This window comes from Glycine max, chromosome 6 (assembly GCF_000004515.6).
Source record: "Glycine max cultivar Williams 82 chromosome 6, Glycine_max_v4.0, whole genome shotgun sequence".
Taxonomy (NCBI): Eukaryota; Viridiplantae; Streptophyta; class Magnoliopsida; order Fabales; family Fabaceae; genus Glycine; species Glycine max.
The window spans coordinates 23,622,582-23,641,466 of NC_038242.2; the positions used below are offsets into that span (position 1 = coordinate 23,622,582).

The window sequence follows — 18,885 nt, forward strand, 5'->3', positions numbered from 1 at the left end:
ATGCGTATTCTAAAAGAAGGCTACCAGGACTGAACAGTACACATGCCCCCAACCTCTAAGGAATGTGAGTAGAAGTACTCGATTCTCGGTTCCTTAAGTAAAGTGTCTCCTTCTAGATTTCTATCATTACTCAATCATGCATCATCTAATATGAGGCTTGTCAAAACCAAACAATACATATGATCCCAAGCTTTGAGGCATGCCAAATAGAACTGATATGAGTAGAAGTACTTGGTCTTGGGTCTTTTGAGTTGAGTGTTTGGTCAAGTGCCTTCTTAAGGGACCTTGTTGAGATCGAGTCATACTCATGTCGAGCATTGGTCAGACTTAGTTTATGGTAGAATCAACCGAGAATGCATAGGCCAAATCAGAATGTCGTGGGGTCAAATTGGAATGTTGAGTGGAGGGCAAACTTAGCTTGCCATTAGATCAAGTTGGAATGCTTGAGAGGTTAAATCGAGATGTTAATTGTTGGTCAAACTTTTCTTATTGTTAGATAAAACTAGAATGCCAAAGAGGTAAAAACGAAAGTCGATTAGAGGTCAAATTCAACTTGTCGATGGACTAAGCTGGAAAACTAAGAGGTAAAATCGAAAAGCTAATCGGAGATCAAACTCAACTTGTTTTTTGATCAAGATGGAATGCCAAAGAGGTCAAACTAGAATGTCGAGAGGTCAAACCAGAATGTCAAGTTTAAGAAATACTCAAGGTGTGAGGGTCAAGGTGAAAGCACTCATGGCACGAGATCGAGCTTAGTGCTTAAGGCACAAAGCCAACCTAAAAATGCTTCACGCACATTGTCAAGTTAAAAATGCTCAAGGCACGCAATTTCAAGTTGAAAATGCTCAATACGTGAAGTTAAGTTCGCTACTAAAAAAAGTCTTTTAACGATGATTCTAGAAGGGGCTCGACAATAGTTTTCAACCATTGTTGAAAGTTAAAGGCTTTTAACGACGGTTTTAAACGGTCGTGATAAGTAGTAGAAAATTGTTGAAATGATTGTCGTTGAAATTCAAGGGCTTTTAACGATGGTTTCTTCATTGGTTTTCAATACTGTCTTAAAAAATGTATCAGAAATGTCTCTATGCAACGTTTTCAAAGATAATTTTGAGAAAAACTGATGTAGAAAATCATTTCCCACAAAAACCGATGTAGAACATGAGCTTTCAAAGATGGTCTTGAAGAAAACCGTCATGGAAAGCGACTTTCTACATTAGCTTTCTGACAACCATTGTAGAAAGTTCAGTTTTTTTATAATATTATTTTTGTTTTGAAAACAAATCCAACCTATAATTTCAAGCAGAACCAAAACCAAAAAGTTGGTAAGAAACATATTTAATTATATTCTAATTATCATTAATCAAAAGCAATAAATACAAAAAAACTAATAAATACCAATAAAATGATATCATATTATCAAATTAACTACATTAAACAAGTAAAGTCAACATTTGTCATGTTTACAATGTAAATTCAACTTAAAAATATTCTAAAATACAAGTTTAACTATCCTAAATATTCTCAAATATTGTTCAGTGCTTCTTTTCTAACTTAAAAAAAAAAACATTTTGCCGATTCTTTTCAAATTATTTTCATTCTCTCTAGTTCCAATGGTGTTTGACCACTAAACCATGTAATTTATAATAAACACATGTGTCGCAACCTACCCTTCGGCGGGAGGGCGACGCGTGATTCGCGGGATGCGTGTTCCACGAAAGGAATACGCGCGGAGTCGCCACCAATGTTTATTTGAGGAAAACGTCGGAAAAACCGGAAAAGACGCGATCTACGAACTTTTAAGTGAAAGGTTCGGGAGTTGTATTTACGCACGGGGAAGGTATTAGCACCCCACACGTCCGTCCCAAGGGACGACAGCCTTTAATCGAATGTGCAAACATGACTTTGATTTTTTATGTTCCCTTTTTATGTCTCTATATCCTTTATACCCTTTTTATATTTTTCTCTTTTTGTGGTCGACAAGGGTGTTTCCCTTTGCTCCTACGTATTCCTCAATTTGCAATGAGGAAATCAAACCTACGTAGTTCTTTCTTATCAAGTGATTCTTTTTTACTTAAAAGGTGATCATTTTAAGGCGTTGGACCTTGAAAATGATCCATTTTACTTAATGAGAAATTGAAATGATAAACTTCAAAAACCTATTTTTATGGACGAGCTTGACTAGGCGAGTTGATTTTAGCCTTAATTTCACTTTAGTTACTAGTCAATTCAATTAAGAATGAGAAATCCCAAAGAGAAAACGTCCGATTGATTTTCCGCTTTATTTTACTAAAAGACGTTTTTTTGATTATTATATTATTATTTTACCTTTTTTTTTTTGATTTCCAACGTGGTTACGGCACGACCGAACGGTCGGAATTCATTTTAACCGAAGTTAACGGATAATACAATTCAAACGATCGGTGGAAATTTATTTTATTTTTAGGTTAAGCGAGAAATGACTTAAGTAAAATGGCTTAAGCACGTCAAGAGGGGGTATAAAAAGTAAATGAAACGAGAATAGAAATACACAAAACACAATGTGGACCACCACGGGTACATAGAATGAATCGAAAAGCTTGGTTCGAGGTACTTACCCGTTGAAGATCGAAGAACGATGAAGAACGTCGAAGAACGGTCGAAACCTTTGCGAAATTCTTCACGGAAAACGTTACGGAAACGTTTCGGAAGCGCCTCGGCTTAGATTTTCTTCACGAAAACAATTTTTCCAAGCAAATTCGAAAGAGAGAGAAGTGCCTAAGGGGCTGAACCCTTTTCCTTCTCACTTCCTCCCCTATTTATAGCAAAATAGGGGAGATGCTTGCCGCCCAGCTCGCCCAGGCGAGCCAGGTTGCTTCCTCCAGAAGCAACAGCCTTCTGGAGGAATCTTCTGGAGGGCCCAAGTGGGCCTGGTTGCTATTTGCACCCCCATTTTTACTAAGTACACCCCCTCTGCTTTTTTTTGGATGATTCTTTTTTCGTAAAGTTACGGAAACTTACGAATTTCGTAACGATACTTGTTTTCTTTCCGTAATGTTACGGAACCTTGCGGATTACATAATCATCCCCTTTTTGACTTACGGAATGTTACGGAACCTCGCTAATTATGCAACGATGCTTCCATTGGATTTCCGGTGTGTCACGGAACCTTTACGGATTGTGCATCAATATTTTCTTTTGTTTTTCGGCATGTCCCGAAATTTCAAATTGCCTAATGATGGGTGCCTAGCACCTTACAAGGACCAAACAAAGGTCGCATGTCATCAAGCAAAGGTCCCCGGACGAAATTAGGGTATGACAACATGATAAAGTTAATTACATTAAATAATCAAAAGTCTATTGAATGAAACATGTTAAAGTAACCTAACATATCTTTTTTACAAAAATAAAAATACTATATTTAATAAATGATTCTTGATAAAGTATATTTAAAGTAACCCTATGATTCACATCAAATTTATTACGTAATAGCCACACTCAAAACCGCTAAGTTGAAAATGACTTTAAATTCAATATGAAATATAATTATATCCCATAATTACATTACTAGAAAAATTGATTTTTATTGTCTTAATTTAAAATCAATTGATAAAAAAATGTCTTAAAAAGAAATTCAATAATATTTTTGTAAATAAATACAACTATTCTACAACAATTTTCTGTTGTTTTTAACATGTCCTTTTCCTTTCTCCTGCTATGTGTATTCTCTCTCGCTCTCACTCTCACTCTCAAACTCCCCCTCTAGGTTCCTAAAGTCTTCGTGAGAGGGACCAAGGACCTCTCCATCAACGCCTCCAAGACTAGATACGTTGCCTCTCCATTGCAATTCATGTGGTAGAGACGATCTCAACGGGCGCGTTCCATGTCCTGAGGGAGCTTGCACTGCTGTTGGAAGCGCCACTTAGGGCCAAATTTAGGGTGCAGCGGGGGCTTGCCGTCAACAAGGAAAAAGGAGGTGTCCTCGTCATCGGATGCGAGGAATGAGTCATTGTGCGTGAAGTGGAAGATGGTGTTGGCGGGGTTCTTGGAGCAGGTTGGGTTGTAGAAGTTGCGATTCTTGGGTACTGTGACTGGAGTGGTTCCCTTTAACATATTTGTAACACTGCTTCTTCTGTGAGGCATCAATGGCGAAAAAAGCTTTGTCCTTCTCTCTGCCTTCCAGTGACCTCACCAACAACCACTTTTCTTCCAAAACGCCACACGCTGTCGCCAAAGTTTTTGTCTTTACTATCAGATGGTCTTCTTTGGGTACCCTCTCTCTCTCTGTCTCAGTTTTCTTTCGCCATACCTTTAAAAATATGTTTTCATGGACCCATTTGTTTACTGCATGAAAATTTGTTTTTTTTCTCCTCTTTGATGTGAATGTCATATTTTTTGCTTTTAATGTTGAAGGGTATTGTTAAAATTGTTAATTAATGCAGTTTTTTTGCAAGTGACGTAGGTAGTGGAGAGAGGCCTTGGAAGAATTCAGTTGCTAGACTTATGCTTGAAGATGGTTCAATTTGGAGAGCAAAATCATTTGGTGCTTCAGGGACATAAGTTGGTGAGGTTGTTTTCAATACATCAATGACATGGTGAGGAAACTAGGAATCTTGGGATATGAGTTTCTTTTGAATGGCTTTACTTGCATGCTGAATATGTGGCAGGTTTTCTTTGTTGTGTGTGTGATTCTCAAGTATCAAGAAATTTTGACAGATCCTAGTTATGTTAGCCAATTTGTGCTTATGAAAAACCTACATATTGGGAATATTGGCATAATTTTTTGTTAGTGTTTACATTGTAATTCAAATGAGTCTTGAATCAACATGGTTTGAAGCCATTTGAAAAACTGTATTTTTGTTCACTTTTTCCAAATGATGAGGAATCAATACAATGTTTCCTTGTTGAGCTTGTAATTAGAAGTTTGAGTATCAGGTTTTGTTCTCATGCTATGAAATTTTTTTTTGTTGATTGAGGTTTGAGTAACAGGTTTTGTTCTCATGCTATAGAAGTTTGAGCTTGCAATGCATTTTTATTCAGTACCTCTAACTAGAGATGTAAGAAGACTTTGGGGGATTACCTAGCTGAAAGGAATATAATGGGAATTTGTGGGTAGTTTATACAAAAAGATGTGTTGCAAAAAATGTTGTCTGCTCTCTGCAATCTGCATGAATAAAGGTTTCAATTTTCATATTTTCTATTGTAAATATGAATTTTTTTATGTTGTTTTTAGTACAGAAGGAAACAAGTATTATATATCTTCCATCATAGTAACCTTATAGGTGGACTGCTTGTAGGTTAGTATATGAAGGGTTGAATCCCAAGTTTTAATTGCAAAATGAGTTATCAAAGTTATCATGTACAAAGGGTTGATTAATTGATGATCATGTTTTTTTTCATTTGATGCAGCGAGGTTTTGAATCGGAACTAGAATGATGCTCATGTATCTATTCTTCCAATTTATAAAGAGTTGATAGCTCACGAAATAAGGGTTTGGGTGTTTAGGTTGGTTTTGAAATGCATTATTTTATAGCTCTCCTATTTGTTTACTCTTGAGTCTCTCTCTTCTAGCTACACCATCTAGTTCTAGAAAGGGAAAGAAACATAGGATAAGTAGAAAAAACTAATGCAATTTCTTAAATACTTCTAGACTTTTAGTGAATATTGTTGTTTAGTTAAAGTTAGAGTTTCACTTTAATAAACTACATAATACTGAAAAGTCCGTATAAGATATTGGAGTGAAACTCTAATTTTTAATTTTAAATTAGAGAACGGTATGAAAAGCATGTAAAGAATTGCGTCTAAATTTTTTAGCAAGTAGCTGGCTAGAGAGGATCCAAATCAATGATTAATGGGTAGATGCATATTAATTATGTTTGACACTTTTTGCTAATACAATGGGGGCATGGACTCAGTGGTGCCTGTCATAGAAACAAGATATGTCCTTGCACAAATATGACTAAGGGGTTGAGGGTGTAGGAGAGTAGGAAAAAAGAGTGATATGTATTTTGGGGTAAGTTAGTTATCTCGGTCACATGTGAGTGTTGTGGAAGGGGTGTTTGAAGGAAAGTGGCAGGGATGTAGTATGGAAGACATTTATTTTGTATATTGTACCTCGAAATTGAGAGGCCATGCTCTTTGCAAGGCCATGGATACCCTGCAGTGTAGTGGTTTTCTTTTTTTGTTTTTTACTTGAGTAAGAAAGGTCAATACTTCCTGTATTGGTATCAATGTCAACTAGTGGTTTTACAGGTTATAGCATTGCTGTTAAACTTATTTCTTAGGTGCAGATCTGACATTTTTTGTTTCTAAACAAGATTTATGTTCTTTCAACTGTACATCTTAGATTTATGTTATAAACAATATTTTTATATTATGTTTTCTATTATTTATATATTAAACTCCAATTTTTTCCATCATGATATCACATAAATTATGGGATTTTTGTTCAATTTTTTGCAATAAGTTTAATTCTACTTAGTTTTAATTTTTTTTAATATCTTGCATAGCTTATGCTCCTATCCTCCTTCCAGCTCGACTTGTTCAAGCTCTAAATCTTAATGTGCATGCATTAGGTGTGCAAATTTCACCCCCGCAAGGTCTTAAGCCCAACTTTTAATTCATTGAATTGAATTTCATATATTCATTCAAATTTTATATATTTAATTATAACTTTATAAGTATCCTGAAGTTACAGTTTTGAATGATTGCTAGCTTCAAGTATGCTATGATTCTTAATTTCATACTCTCATGTATTTAACTTATTTACCCTTATTAAAATCAATCCAAACTCATATTATATGTAATTTAATTTCTTTTCTACTAATTCACTCCCCCCTCTTAAGTAAGGATAAGGAAAAATAATGATTAAGGGTAAGCCTAAAAGATTTATAATCAATACTTAATTGGTTTTCCGTTTGTTAATGTCCCAAAGCACATTCAACCCAATCCATCGATAGCGTTATTGAACTGAATGTCCATTTGAAGCTGCTTAATGAAAAATCAGAACATAATTTTAATAAATAAAACTCCAGAGGATTTGAATCCATGCTTTTTTTTTTATTGAAGTTGGAATGATTGGTCCTGATATGGTATTTGAAAGATTGTTGTGTCACCTGATGGCTTATGCATTTATACAATTTTTCTCTGGTGTATTTAGTAGTTATTAACTAACTTCATGATCCCTGATGAGTGGTTTTTTACCCTACCATAGGGAAGACTTAAAGCGAGAAGATTTTTCCATCTTTATTATGTTGCATTTTTGTTGTCAATGTTGTTGCCTATTTTTAATATTGTTTTATTATTTTGGTGCATGTAAGATTTTTGGGATTTCAAATAATGACTGGATGGTTATGACTAGAAATTGTCTCTATACCATGCTTTATTGGAATATTTGCTCTTCTTGTAAATTGTTTGAACTTAGAGAGCTTGATTTTAAGCATAGCAACTTAAGATTCTTTAGAAATTCTATTACATAGAAATAGGGATGTTTCAAATTATGGTGGAAATGGGTTAAACAACTCATCAATATACCTATAGATGAGGCTAATTATTTTTGGATTGGGTTCAACTTGATTTGATGAGAAAAGAATCAACCACTCTTATATGTTTATACTCATGAAATAGTCTGGTGAACTTTACTTAGTCAGGGGTGCATTATTTTGTTTCATTTTTACTACCTTATGTTGTGGGAGTTTGCAGGGCAACCTTATTCTTAGATTACATTCCAGAACATGCTGTGATATTATATCTTATGAAATTTAGACAAAAGAAACACTAAAATTAGTTATCTGAGACTAAAAGTGAAAACTTTTCAAATAAGGGTTTCTTTTCAATTTACTATTTATTTATCCTGCAATACAACTGTAATCACTAATCTTTATGTAAATTTCATTGTTAAATGAATAAGACTGGTAGGAATGGAAAATAATGTCTTATAGATAAATTATTATCAAGCATCTTTTTTCATATCTAATTATGAAATGTGAACTTTAATAGTGTGTTGAACTTATTTATTTATGTTTGGTCTTGTCGTGCATTAAAGCCTTGGGACATTATTTTCTTACTTTCAGGTTTTGTCTGTGACATTGAATGGATGGTCAAGTTATGGAATAAATGCAACGATTGAAGTTGGAGGAAATTCTTCTGCTAATTCAATTTATGAGGCTAATTTTCTAGAAGGATATACAAAACCTAGACCAGATGCCAGTCATGAGCAGCGTGCGAAATTCATCCGATTAGATATGTTTTCATCTAACTTTACACTGTACATCTACCATTCTTAGCATCATTTTGATTGTTTTATAAATATATTATATATTATATTTATGGTCACCACAAAATGGGTAAAAGCTGTAGTCAATTTTTTATGATATAGACACGAACTTTTGTGCCCTAATTGCAATTTTTTTTCTTCTCATGTTTTTCTTCTTTCTTTTTTACCATTTGGCTTTGCTGAGTCATTTATTTTCAAGTTTATGTTTTTCTTGTACTCTTTTTAATTGCACTCTATTGTCCTAGGTTGATAACGGACTAATCGGCATTGCATTGGGATATTGCTTATGGTAGCATAATCTATGATAGCAATCTAACCAGTGCTCAAGTTAAGAGTGGCATTTTAATTGTGGTAATTTTTATTGCAGGTTAAAGTATGAGTGTCAAGAATTTTATACTTTATGGATAGTTTTCGAATTACTAGTGATTCATAGCATATGGTAATTATATTTTATACTTTAGTTCCTTTGATTGGAGATGTATTTGTTTGTTGGCCACATGTTGAGTTAGCATATCAAAGGTAACTGAGTTTAATTGATGTTGTACCCGGAGGAAAGCCTTCTATCACTTGTTGCATGCATCCAACCTTACTAGTTTGGTAGTAAATGAAACAAATTATTTTCATGAGTGGTTTACTTGGATGTTTGATTGGTATTTATGGTTAAAATAGGAAGGAAAGGTAGAATTTATTGGAATGTTAAAGGCGAAAGTGATCAAAGGCACAAATTTAGTTGTCAGAGATACGATGACAAGTGATCCATATGTTATCTTGGCCAACAGGTTGGTTGTTCTCAGTTATCATTAGCATAAATTATTTCATGGGAAACTTTTTTTCTTTATCTTTTATTTTTAATTGAAGAGCAGCAGATGCTGATAATTTTCTTTCTGAATTGACTTTGGTGTTATACGCCTTTAGACTGTACATATAATTGTAATAAAGAGTAATTTGAATCCAATTTGGAATGAGGAACTTATGTTGTTTGTTCCTTAACAATTTGGACTATTGAATTTGGTAAGGTTCAATTTCATCTTGTCTTGTTAGAAAATGGCAAAAATTCCATGATGCTTATTTGGTGGTTGGATATTTGGATCTTCAATAAATGGAAACAGATGGCCCTCAAATTGTCACCCTCACAGTGTCTACTTTCAAATAATTTTTTTTAAAAATAGACATTCTAAGATGGTTCTTTAAAAAATCGTCTTAGAAAGTTTACATTCTAAGACAGTCTTAGATCCTCAATTTTTTTTAAAAAAGACATTCTAAAATGGTTATTTGAAAAAACGTCTTAGAAAGTCTACATTCTTAGAAAGGCCTTAAAAACTGTCATTAAATGTCATTTTTTCAGTAGTGTTACTAACATTCAAAATGTCATTAATCGGATTAAAGCATTGTTGGTTAAATTACTTACTTTTACTTCAATCCAATCATCATTGGATTTACTATTGAGGGACTTACCATGAAATTCCTTCAAACTGCTAATAAAAGAAAGAAACATACATGTATATTTTAAGATCAAAAGATTGATGTATAATACTAAAAATAAGGTAATGAAATATAATACTAAATTATACTTACGTTGTCCATCACTGTAAAAAAGACGCTTAGACATTGATTGCCTGAGATTATTTGTTATACATCACTGTAATCTATGAACAAGGGGAAATCATCATTGTTAACCCCAAACAAAGTTGCATCCCATGCCACATAAGGTTATTGGTAAAGGTCAAAGGAAACCTTAACCAAATCAACTAAGGGATCATCAATAATTGGTTTTGACCTTTCAACAAGTTTAACCAGTTTCTTAGGACGTCTATGTAAGTCTTACATTGTTAATAAACATGTTAATGTCAATAAACAATGTAAAGTCCATTTCATTACATATAAACACAACTCAAGCAAATACCCCATGTGAAACATGTCTCACAAGATGTCTTGGCCATGCAATGAAGATGTTCTTGGCCTACCTCACAAACTAAACCTATAAAGTGGGAAAAGGAATTGATGCATCCTCATCTAGAACTTCTGAGACATTGACCTTCACAACATCATCGGTGAGACTCATGTGGTGTACAGTTAATGACCCCTCATATATTTTTTGTCAATTCCACCAAGTAGGTACAATGCTTACCTTCAACATATATCCAATGATAGTTCATATCATCATTGTAAGGGTCCTCCCCTAAGGTTCACTCATAATGCAAAGCATATGCATATTGAGTGTGAAGGTTCAATGTTGAGGGACAACAAGACCATGACACATAAGAATTAAAATAAAAAGAAATGTCAAGAAAGAGAAAGAATCACCAAAGTTGAATGCGACACAATCTTCAAAGGACAAGAACAGCACTATCATAACTACTTTAGTGCCTGTTGCCTATAGGTTTAGTTACATAGTTTTACAATGAACAACAACCTCAAATGTGTTGAACCTAAAACCAGTGCAAAATATATGCTGAACCTAAAAAAATCCCCTTTTGACTAGCAACCATTTCCACAAATAATTTTTTGCTCTTTATTTTAATAACAGGTTAACATAAAACTCTTAGCTGGGGCCTATTTCTAAGCACATTTGAAATTTTTGAAGTTTAACTTTAAGTAACATAACATGTTCATACATACCAAATAATCTAACATGTAATATGAATATAAAGATCAATCTTATATAATCTGCTTTCTTTGTATAATATTCACTAGGCAAGTCTTTACAATTCAATAACATGTAATTCAATAGAATGAGAAACATTTACTTGCCATATTAAAATACGGGAAAAAATTAAAATGCAGTGGCAAGATCAAATAGAAAATCAAAGTATTATGTTATGGCTCAAACTACTAGTGAATCGGTTACAAGTATGGGTGATGATGATATTGGCAGTGGCTACAAAACTACAAAGTCTACACAAATTTTGTTGTACATGTATTCAGATATATTCTAATGTTATCCAAGAGAAATCTCAACAAGGATATGATTCTACTAATCATGTGTAATAGAATGTGTTAGCAAAACTTTTTAATCAAGATATAAATAAATTATATCAACAACAATCTAGGAAAGATTAACATATACACCATAGAATGATGGAGAGTTTTAAAACCTAAGATGGTCTTATAAATAGACACACACAATGTCTAGTCATCATGAAGTTATCACATCCCTAAATGAACTTTTATCTATGTTTTCACCAAAGTGAGTAGTACTATACATATATAGGGAGCATAATAATAATGAACTAATGTGATAGATAACTTTACCTAACTAGAATGTTAAGCATTCTTCTAATGTGTTCATTTGAGCAAATTCGGGTAAGGAAGCTTAGAACCCTAAGGAGGCTAATTCGGGTAAGGAAGATTTTACTATGTAATTTATTGTTTGCATTGAGTTTTGATGTTGTTTTTGTGATGCTTGGCTGCTGAATATTTGGTGTTTAAGTTGTTTTGGTCATTTTTGCGTGATGGTGTGGATTCAGGGTTGGATTGCTCTATTTTGAAACCAAATCATGATCTATAAAATTTTGCAATCTAACTAAGCTTGATGTTCTTGCTAAGCGAGCAAATCCCTCTAATTTAGAAAATTTAGAAATTTCATAAGACTCGCTAAGCGAGTCATTATTGCTAAGCTAGCAAACCTCACTGGCAAAAAAAAAAAAAAAGATTAGAACTTGCTAAATGAGACACACAAGTTTTGCTTAGCCAGAAATGCTCGTTAAGCAAAAATGTTAGTCGTCATTTCTTTGTATTTTGGCTTTAGAGTTTCCAAAATTATAATTAATAGTTATTTTGTCTTCTTAGTAATGAATAAGATTAATTATGAAATTAACATAGAGATAGGATGTTTGGCACTACAAAACTTGAATAGAATTGTGGGAATGTTATGATTTGAAAACCTAGAGCTATATTAGGAATATGCTTGGTCTAAGAACTAATGATGTGTAAGAGTGTAAATATCTTGTTGAGCTTATGGAATTTCTTGGTGAGCTCCTAAGTGAGTTGTTAAGAATGAGCATGAACATGTAGTACAATTTGGCCTGATGTATAATGCATACATCTATAACTCAAGGCATTAGGTGCTTTAGGTGTGGTGGCCCACACCTAATGACTTATGGCCCTCAAAAGGAGGTGGTGTGTTATAATTGTCAGAAGCCCAGTCATCTTGCAAGGGATTGTCAAGCTTTTGTGAGAACTACACTAATAAGGAATGCACCCTGTAACGACCCGCCTCATCGTTACCGTCATATACTAATTTCATTCAGGAACCATTGTTTGTTGGCATGCAACTTTTGTTTGACCACTTCAAAATTTTTAACATCCAACGCCGTGGAATCCGTAAAGTTCCGGGATGTTTCGGAGCGAAACCAGCCAAAAACACAAAAATGAGAGTGTATTTAGCAAACTGGGGGGGGGGGGGGGGGCGTGTAAATCGACTGTTACACCCTAATTTCATCCGGGGATCATTGTTGATTGCTTCAGAAGGCTTAACACCCATCGCCATGGAATCCGTAAAGTTCCATGAGGTTTCGGAAGGAAAACAACCAAAAAACACAAAAACGGGGATGAACTTATCAAGTTGGGGGTGTATATAGAAATTTTCAAATCTGGGCCTATCTAGATGTTTTTGGATTTTTTTCTTCCTTCCTGGCTAAGTAACCAGCTCGCCTAGGCGAGTTGGGCGGCAAGCACCTCCCTCCTTTTTTTGAAAACGGGCCTCTAGGGCTTCCGTAATGCTTCTGTAAAATTCCCGTAACCCTGGGTAAGCCTTTTCCACTTAATATTGGTGAGAGGAAGAACAAAAAAAGAAGAAAATCAAGTTCAATAGGCTTCCGTAATACTTTCGTAACTTTTTCGTAAAATACGAAAAATGAGGGGTGAACTTATCAATTTGGGGGGTGCATCAATTTGGGCGAGCTGGGCGGCAACCTCCTCCCCTTTTCTCCTATAAATAAGGGAAAAGGGCTGTTCCAAAGGGTCCCTGACCATTTACCCTATGCATTTCAAGGATTTTGAGTGAAAAAATGCATTTCCATGAAGAAAATCCAAGCCGAGGTGCTTCCGTAACGCTTCCGAGTCGTTTTCGTGAGCAATTTCGTGAAGATTTTCCGCCGTTCTTCATCCGTTCTTCGTGCGTTCTTCGATCTTCAACCGGTAAGTTTTCGAATCTGAGACTTTCAATTCATATCTTGTTTTGTTGGCTTTCATCTTCATTTCGTTCACTTTCGGTTTTCTTTTCTTCCATTTTTAACAAGCTTTAAACCGTTTATTTAAGCCGTTCTCACCTAATAATTTATAAAATGAATTTCAATCGATCATTTGTGTTGTAATCTCGTTTAATCACTGTTAAAATGAAATCTAATCGATCGTTCACGTTGTAACCTCAGTTAAACCAAAAAAGGAAAAATAATAATAAAATAATCAAAATATCTTGAAAAAAATAATAAAATAATCAAAAAAATCAATCATACGTTTTTTCTTCAAAAGTTTCCTTGAATGAATTGACTAATAACCAAAGTGAAACTAAGGCTAAAATCAACTCACAAACCAAGCTTTGTCCGCCAAAGTCACTTAAAAACATTTTAAGGTCGAACGCCTTAAAACGGTCCTCTTTGCTTTTATCAGTTAACATAGACCGTTCAAAAGCATAAAATCAACACATAACTTTACCGCTTTCGCAAGAACTACGTAGGTCTAAGTTCCTCATCACAAATCGAGGATACGTAAGAGCAAAAACTCCACTTTTGTCGACCACCCCTTTTCAAAAAAACAAGAGATCGTTAATGGTCCAATGCCTCAACATTTCTCTCATATCAAAAGAATCAAAAGATCGTTTAATGGTCCAACGCCTTAAACGACTTTTGTTCGGTTAAAATCAATCTCGCGAAAAAAGATAAAAACAACTTAACCAACGTTTAGTTATGAAAGAACTATGTAGGTCTGATTTCTTCATCGCAATTGAGGAATATGTAGGAGCGAGGGAGACACCCTTGTCGACCACAAAAAGATAAAAAAATACAAAAGACCCATAAAAAGCTAAAAAACATAAAAAGGGAAAATACATAAAAACATAAAAAAGGGAAAATACGTAGTTTTGAAGTCATATTTGCATACTTGATTGAGGGTTGTCGTCCTTTGTGATGGACGCGTGGGGTGCTAATACCTTCCCCGTGCGTAAAAACAACTCCCGAACCTTTCACGATTAAAGTTCGTAGATCACACGTTCCGGTTTTTCTGACGTTCTCCTCGAATATGTAGAAGCAAATATTTTGAATTTGATGTTTTGATGATGCCATGTGATCATGCGCTTCTCAAGTTTAATTCAAGACAAAAATCCAAGAAAATCAAGATACATCATCAAGAAGATCTCTAGTGATTTAGGAACGAAATTCCAAGTTGAAACAACAAGAGGTTTGGCCAATGAATTTAAACGAAAATGTTTTTAGAAGAGATTTCCTCTCTTCTAAAAACATTTTAAAAATAGTTTTGAATATTTTTCAAGGCATGTAATCGATTACATGAGGATTGTAATCGATTAACAGCAACTGAAAATGTTTACAACAGTCACTAGAAATTTGAATTCAAAATTTATAATGTGTAATCGATTACACATGGATGGTAATCGATTACCAGCAGTTATTGAATGTTTTTTATTCAAATTTTAAAGCCTATAATCGATTGCACAAATCTTGTAATCGATTACCAGAGGAGAATTTCAAAAAATAATTTCCAAGAGTCACATCTGCTCAAATGATTTTTTAATGGCCATCAAAGGTCTATTTATATGTGACTTAGAACACGAATTTGTGAAGAGCTTTTGAGAACAAAAAGGTCTTATCCTCTCAAAAAAAGCAAAATTATCTTATCCTCTTAAAAATTCCTTGGCCAATACACTTGCAATTCAATAAGGAATTATTTTGCTTACTCCATTGTTCAATCTATCTATTTAAAGAGAGATTTCTTCTTCTCTTCATCTTATTTCTAAAAAGGGATTATGAGACCGAGGGTGTCTTATTGTAAAGCAATCTAAACACAAAGGAAGGGTTGTCCTTGTATGGTTCAGAACTTGTAAATGGCTTTTGCAAGATAGTGGAACTCTCAAGCGGGTTTCTTGGGGACTGGATATAGGCACAAGGGTGTGGCTGAACCAGTATAAATATGAGTTTGCATTTTCTCTTCCCTTAAACTCCTTTATTTATTATTGTTTATTGCTTCTATTCAGTACGTTTAATTTGCATAGTTGTTTAGGAATTCATTTTTGAAAGGAATCTTGGGTTTTGGGTTAAAATCAAAATAGAACTTTTAATTTGTGATATCTTAATTCAACCCCCCCCCTTCTTAAGATATCTGAGGCCACTTGTCTAACAAGTGGTATCAGAGCTTCATTCTTGTATAAAGTTTTGAAGCTTCAAGAATAATGGCCTCATCAAACTATTTATTTCCTAAAGGGAATTTAATAAATTGGCCTCCTATTATTAATGGATTGGGTTACCATTACTGGAAAACCCATATACAAATTTTTATAGAGGCAATAGATTTAAATGTCTGGGATGCAATAGAAGTAGGGCCTTATATTCCCACCATGGTTGCTGGAAATACAACAATAGAAAAGCCTAGGGAAGATTGGAGTGAGGAAGAAAGAAGACTAGTACAATACAACTTAAAAGCCAAAAACATAATTACATCTGCCCTAGGAATGGATGACTACTTTAGGGTATCAAACTGTAAAAGTGCAAAGGATATGTGGGATACTCTACAAGTAACACATGAAGGCACAACAAATGTTAAAAGATCTAGGATAAACACATTAACTCATGAATATGAACTATTTAGGATGAATGCAAATGAGAGCATACAAGACATGCAAAAAAGGTTCACACACATAGTAAATCATCTTGCATCTTTAGGGAAAAATTTCCAAAATGAAGATCTTATAAATAAAGTATTGAGATGTTTAAGCAGAGAATGACAACCTAAGGTAACAACCATTACTGAATCACGAGATTTATCTAACATGTCTCTTGCTACACTATTTGGAAAGTTACAGGAATACGAAATGGAATTGTTGAGACTAAATCAACATGAAGAAAATGATAAGAAAAAGAAAGGAATTGCTCTTAAAGCTTCATCTTCAATCCAAGAAGAAAGTGATAATGAAGACTTAATTGATTTGAATGAAGATGATAATCTTAGCCTTTTTGTAAAAAGGTTCAACACGTTCCTGAAAATTAGAGGAAATCAAAGGAGACCAAATTTTAAACCTAACAGAAGGACAGAAGATTCATCTTCCACTCCAAAATGCTTTGAATGCAATCAACCTAGACATCTGAGGGTTGATTGCCCAATCTTCAAGAAAAGAATGGAGAAATCTGAAAAGAAAAATTTTAGTGAAAAGAAGATGAAGAAGGCCTACATTACATGGGATGACAATGATATGTAATCATCTGAGGATTCAGAAAATGAAGAGATAAACCTATGTCTAATGGATAAAAGTTATGAAAGCGATGAAGAGGTAACATCTTCAAATAACAACTTATCCATTTCTTTTGATGAATTACAAGATGCATTGGCTGATTTGCATAGAGAATCAATCAAACTTGCAAAGTTAGTTTCATCCTCTAAGAAAACAATTTCAAATTTAGAAAATGAAATTTTAAAATTAAATAAAGAATTAGATCATCTTAAAATTGAAATTCCAATTTCTAAATCAAATGATAAAGTTTATGTCTCTACTATTCCTGATGAAAAGTAATATCTGATTCATGTAAATGTTGTAGTAAGTATGAAAAAGAAATTAAAGATTTGAAAAAATAACTTGCAAAATTTTCTATTGGTAAAAATAACCTAGATGTCATATTAGGAAAACAAAGATGTGTCTTTGATAAGGCAGGAATAGGATATAAACCTGAAAAACAACAAAAATTTTACAAAAATTTCTTTGCTTCCACACAAAAATATAATTCTCCTCTCATTACTTGTTTTTATTGTGGAAGAAAAGGGCATGACACATCTACATGTTATTTTAAGAAAAATTGCAACAATATCAAAATGATATGGGTCCCAAAAGGATCTTTAGTTAACACTAACACACAAGGACCCAATAAAGTTGGGTATGTAAGTCACAAACTTGATCATGTAGGTATCTTTGAAGAAGAAATGGTACTTAGATAGCGGTTGTTCAAAATATATGACGGGAGATTCATCAAAGTTCACACATATCTCTCCCAAGAAAAGCGGACATGTAACTTATGGTGACAACAACAAAGGTAGAATTCTTGGAGTTGGAAAAATAGGTACATATTCTTCAAACTCCATTGAAAATGTTCTACTTGTTGAAGGCCTTAAGCACAACTTGCTTAGTGTTAGTCAATTATGTGATAAAGGCTATCTAGTATCATTTGATTCTCAAAAATGTCTCATTGAACATAAACATGATACTAATATAAAGCATATAGGGTATATAGTCAACAATGTTTATATGATAGACTTAAGCCAAAAACTAGATAATAATAAATGTTTTCATAGCAAAGATGATGATCCATGACTATGGCATAAACGTATTGCTCACATAAACATGGAACACTTAAATAAATTAATTTCAAAAGATTTAGTTGTTGGCTTGCCTAAATTGAAATTTGAAAAAGATAGACTATGTGATGCATGTCAAAAGGGAAAACAAACTGGAGTTTCTTTCAAATCTAAAAACATTGTTTCAACTACTCAACCATTACAATTGTTACATATAGATTTGTTTGGTCCATCTAGAATTATGAGTTTTGGTGGAAGCTATTATGCACTTGTCATTGTTGATGATTATTCTAGATATACTTTGACACTATTTATCACTCATAAGAATGATGCATTTCAAGCATTTAAGAAACTTGCAAAAGTTATTCAAAATAAGAAAAATCTCAAAATTATATCTATTAGGAGTGATCATGGGGGTGAGTTTGAAAATAAAGAATTTGATTTATTTTGTGATAAGCATGGCATTGAACATAACTTTTCTGCACCTATAACCCCTCAACAAAATGGAGTTGTTGAAAGGAAAAATAGGTCTTTGGAAGAAATTGCTAGAACCTTATTAAATGATACTCCTCTTCCAAAATATTTTTGGGCTGAAGCCGTTAATACTGCATGTTATATCATGAATAAGGCTTTAATAAGACCCATCTCAAAGAAAACTCCATATGAACTGTTCAATGGTAGAAAACCAAACATCTCACATCTTCATGTTTTTGGTTAAGTGTTTTGTATTAAACAATGGAAAAGAAAACTTAGGAAAGTTTGATGCTAAGTCAGATGAAGGAATTTTCCTTGGTTATTCTTTGCATAGTAAAGCTTATAGAATTTATATTAAGAGAACAATGACAATTGAAGAATCGATTCATGTTTCCTATGATGAGTCTAATGATATTTCTCCAAGAAAGGATATTTTAGATGATACTGCAGAATCTTTAGAACCAATGCACAGTCATGGACAAGATTCTAAAGGAAAAGGAGAAGGAAGCAATGAAGATCCTCTAGTAGAAGTCAAAGCAAATAATGATCTTCCAAGAGAGTGGAAAGCTTCAAGAGATCATCCCCTTGACAACATCTTGGGGACATCTTAAAAGGGGTAACAACTAGACATTCTCTCAAAGATTTAT

The 18,885-nt window shown here is 33.7% G+C and overlaps 1 long non-coding RNA gene across 3 annotated transcripts; it reads left to right on the plus strand.

Moving 5' to 3' along the window:
• The first annotated feature begins 3,661 nt into the window (after positions 1-3,661).
• Positions 3,662-9,206, plus strand: LOC100792727 (uncharacterized). Of its 3 annotated transcripts, XR_414813.4 has the most exons (4): positions 3,671-4,245; positions 4,439-5,273; positions 5,386-5,481; positions 8,049-9,206. It is a non-coding gene; the product is annotated as an uncharacterized lncRNA (long non-coding RNA). The 3 variants fall into 3 exon arrangements; XR_414810.4 differs by lacking the exon at positions 5,386-5,481 and having other exon boundaries at positions 3,662-4,245; positions 4,439-4,571; XR_005891915.1 differs by having other exon boundaries at positions 4,439-5,481.
• The last annotated feature ends 9,679 nt before the right edge of the window (positions 9,207-18,885 follow it).